The sequence below is a fragment of the Strix aluco genome, chromosome 21 (genome assembly GCF_031877795.1).
Source record: "Strix aluco isolate bStrAlu1 chromosome 21, bStrAlu1.hap1, whole genome shotgun sequence".
NCBI lineage: Eukaryota > Metazoa > Chordata > Aves > Strigiformes > Strigidae > Strix > Strix aluco.
The window spans coordinates 533,331-537,540 of NC_133951.1; the positions used below are offsets into that span (position 1 = coordinate 533,331).

Below are 4,210 nucleotides of genomic sequence, written 5' to 3' on the forward strand. Positions count from 1 at the left end.
CTCCGGCCAAGAGCAGCCTCCGAACCCTTCGTGTGTGGAGATTTTGCCTTTTTTGGGGATATAAAACCAAACCCAGCACCATCCCAGAGCGCGGACTGTTCCCCGACCTGGCTGGGGTCGTGTGTTCTGTCTCCCCCAGAGGCCCCCCCAGTTCTCGGCTCTCGTCCCGCTACTTCCATGGAGAAGCCCCGTCCCCCTCTGCAGACCCGGGGGCCGGCGGGGCCAGGCCCGGCGCGGCCTCTGCGGCACCGGGGGGAGCCGGGAGCGCGGAGCGGTACAGCGAACGGCAGCGGCCAAGGCCCGGCGCCCCGGGCTGACACTCGCCACCCGGCTACCCGCCCCCGCGGCCCGCAACGCCGCCCTCGGGCCTGGCTCGGGCACCGCCGGTTGCCATAGCGACGCCGGTCAGGCCGCCTCTGGGCGTCGCTGGCCCTTTAAGGCAGGGCTTGGAGGACCGCGGGAGGCCGGAAGTGCTCTGCGAGGCGCTCTGACCTCCGCTTCCTCTCTATGATCCTCCTGCTTCCGGCCGTGCGGGGCCTCGTGGCGGGTCCGGGGGGTTTGGGGGGGGGCAGGACTGGGGGGAGCTGGGGGGGCGCATTGGGGGCTGAGGGGCACGATATGGGGCTGGGGCAGTGGGGGGGTGTATTGGGGACTGAGGGGCAGCGGAGCATGGGGTGTAGTAGGGGCTGGGGGATGGTGTGGGAGGTGGGGGGCAAGGGGGGGGGCCGGCGGAGACAGGGTGTGGGGGGGCTGGAGCGCTGCGGGGGGTGCAGGGGGTCCTGGGCTGCAGTGTAGGGGTGCAGTGAGGGCCTGGGGCGCAGGATATGGGGTTCGGGGGGGGCGGGCAGTGTAGGGGGGCGGTAGGAGAGCTGAGGGGCTGTGCAGGGACAAACGTGGTTCCTCGGGGGGGGGGGGGGGTTGGAACCGGGGGGTGGGTGCGGGGCAGTGCAGGGCTGGGGGGGTGCTGGGGAGGGGGGGGAGCTGAGTCGGGCCCAAGGGGGGCAGCGGGAGGGGGCTGTGTGGCCAGGGCAGGCCGCGCTCTCGGGGCGAACAGTGGTGGCGGCCAGTCCGGGACTGTTTGTTTTTCCTGTGAATTTTCCCAGAACTTCGCGCGTGGCAGGATTTCCTGCCGGGGCTGAGCCCCAGAGAAGCCCCAGCCCCGAGTGGCGACCGCGGGTGGTACGTGGGCACTTGGGGCTTCCATTCGTGAGGTGAGCGAGAAGCGGGCGAGTCGGGTGAGCCCTGTGGGTCCCTCCTGGGTGGGGGACACGAAGGGTCTGTGGGCGCTGCAGCGAGCGCAGGGCTGGGGAAGGGCTGCTGGGTGGTGGGGCCAGCAGGCCCGGCCTCGTACCAGCCAGCCTCACCCGTGCCCGAGATCAACTCCCAGGCGGGCTCCGTGCTGGGGTTCATCCTGTGCAGTAACAGGTGTGAGCATTCATGCAGCGTTTTGATGGTCATGTATGATACTGCATACAACAGGTTCCCCCCCCCCAAGCCAAGGAAAAACAGCTTTTAGATTAGTTTCTTTAACGTATACTGAATCTTCTTCTGAAAATCATCTAGCAAAATTAAACTGATACTGCCCTTCCTTTGCAGGCAGGTTTTACAGACACGGAAAGCAGAACTTAGGATGTGTTGCACATATATTTTTTTCACTTGATTTTTCACTGGTACTATCTGAATTCCAAAACTTTGTTCCCCCCATAGTAGGGAGTACTGATAAGGTGGTTTCTTTACTTGAGCAAATTGTAAGGCTTTCTTGGAAGTTGTGTACTTTGCTCTCTTCTTACATCTGTGATTTCCTTTACTGTTTGGTTTTTCTCCTTCAGCTGGGGTCACAGCTCAGGCGAGCACGTGCTCTCACAAGCACGGGAAGGGGCACAGGGAAGGCCCGTGCCGTGAACCTGGCACCAGAGTGATCCTGGCTTCTGACAAAAATTCTTTGTCAAAAAAAAAAAGAGCTTAGAGCTTTTCCTGCTCGTTGCTGGTGTCTGGGTGATCTGGCTCACCAGGAGGTCACCCCAGATTGTTGCTCCTGTACAGCTGAGGAGCTGTTGGATGGTGAGAGGAAGAAGGTGCTCCTTAACCCAGCTTTGCCATCAGACTGTGTTTTGCGTGTGGCTTTGATCTGCAGTGATCAGCGAGCTCTTTCAGTGCAGTTTGGGATAAAATGAATTAATATTTCCTTGCTGCTAAAATAGGAGGCCTTCCCTGTCCCCAGTCCCAGCAAAATGCTTCCTTTGCTCGCCTTGACCTGGCACTGGGATTTGTTGGGCCCATCTGTGAGCAAATTTAACGTAAGAAAGCAGCAAAAGCAAGCTGAGGAGACAATACCCTCTTAGCGTGTTAATGAAGTTATGGGAAAGCTAACTGAATCAGAGGTTGGGAGGGAGAGGAAGGACTATGTAGTTTGGGGGAGGGGAAAAAAGTTTTCTGCCCCCCTTTTCCCCCCAGCACAGTGGCTTTGTGTTGTGGGGGAGCTCTGTTGCACTGTAGAGACCGCAGTGGCTGTGCAGAGGCTGCCAGATGCTGTATTTCCAATCAGATCTTAAAATCGGGGCACTGCACACCAGCAGCACCTGAGCTAGAAGGACACAATTGATGTGTCTGTCTTGAGACCTCTAATACGCTGTTGCTGTGTCCAGTTTCAGTTTTAACCAGATGTGTGAACTGTCCCTGATAATTTTAGTGGGGTGTTAATTTGGGAGCCTGATGGTTTAACAAGCTCACTGTTAATTCTTTGTGTTGCCCCTACTTGTTCATCAGGTGGTGAATTTTTTCCACTTTACGTCTCACTCAGCTGCCTCTCCCAGGGTAACCGCAACAGTATGAAGCATATTTTTGAAGAAACACCGTTCATACTGTGTCTCCTCAGCAGAAATGAAGCAGTGTCTGGCTCAGGACAAGCTCACTTTGCTGACTCTGGTGTGCTCAGACCAGTCTAAGAGGTTAACACTGTGCTGGCAGGCTTTCTGCGGGCCACACGTCTGACCTCCTGCTGTCAGTGGGAACCAGCATAAGCTCTGGGCTGTCTGTTACAGCCGTTTTGGCAGAAATGTGGTCACGTTCCTGTGCCTGGTGTGATCAGGTGTGTGCTTGGGTTGGTCTGGCAGCCTCATTTTATGGTGACACCGCAGGCTTGAGCCTAGCTTCCCCTCAGCTGGAAGGGAGATGGTGCCACAAGGGGCGACTGGCACTGGTGTGCTGTTGGAAGTTTTCAGGGTAGAAATGCTGTTGGGAAGGATTTTAAGGAGAGCTGGCGGTGGGATGCTGCTTTTCTTAGATGCTTCAGTTGATGCTGATCCAGGGAAGGTGGGTCTGTGTAGGACAGTGGTCTCTAGCTTTAGCTGGATTTCTGGCTAACGCCCTGACCAGGTAACATCTCCTGCGCCGAGCAAAGCTGCATTCCGTTCACCAGATGCAAAGTCACACGCTTTGAATTTGCAACCAGTTCTCCCTTTGTGCTTTGTCTCCTGATGTTGAACTGACCTGGGCAGAGCTGTCTGACAGGCTGCAGTTAGAAGACATTTCACTTGTGTGCTGCTGCAGACTGACATCTTTGATCAGTTTATTACTTGCACAAGCATTTCCCTTTCACTAATGTCACTCTTCCCTGGGTTACAAATTGGTATTTTTGGCTACACGGGCTGTCAGAATAAAGCATGTGGTGCCCTAGATAGGGTGATTGCAAATATCCTGATCTTAGTTGCACCTGGAAAATGAGCTGTATTTATCCTTTAAATCCAAAATTTATAAATTTTGCTATATTTAAAACTTGTCAGTTTTTTAATAAAGGAGGGGAGGTTGGATATAAGTCAGAAAAGTATCTTCTGAGCTTGAATAATTTTAATTTTAGGAAGTTATTTCGAGGATTTTCTTGTCAGCTACCTTTTAAACAATAAAGCTTTTTCTCATTTTAATTAATATGCAGCATAACCATTTGCAGGAGGGCCCTGGATCACAAGCTGTTTGTGACAGCCTCGTGGGGGCTGAGCAGCTCTGGCGCCTGTGCCCAGCTTTCCCTGCAGCGTGCTTGCTGTGGCTGAACGTCCTGGTCGTTTCTTTTCAGGTGGCTGGGCCAGAAGATCGTTCTGCAGGATGCTGAGAGCGCTGCCCTTGCAGTTTGGTTATACCTGTGTGGTCTTTTTAGGTTACAGAAAGTAGTTTTGCGTAATTAGATGGTAAACATTAATAAAATCCAGTTCTCAAA

General features: G+C 54.8%; 1 long non-coding RNA gene and 1 other non-coding gene across 2 annotated transcripts; both read left to right on the forward strand.

The window, feature by feature from the left end:
* Nucleotides 1-505: 505 nt before the first annotated feature.
* Nucleotides 506-4,210, forward strand: LOC141933103 (uncharacterized). The gene is made up of 3 exons (XR_012625991.1): nt 506-547; nt 1,104-1,211; nt 4,070-4,210. It is a non-coding gene; the product is annotated as an uncharacterized LOC141933103 (long non-coding RNA).
* Nucleotides 1,299-1,478, forward strand: LOC141933281 (small Cajal body-specific RNA 16). The gene has a single exon (XR_012626051.1).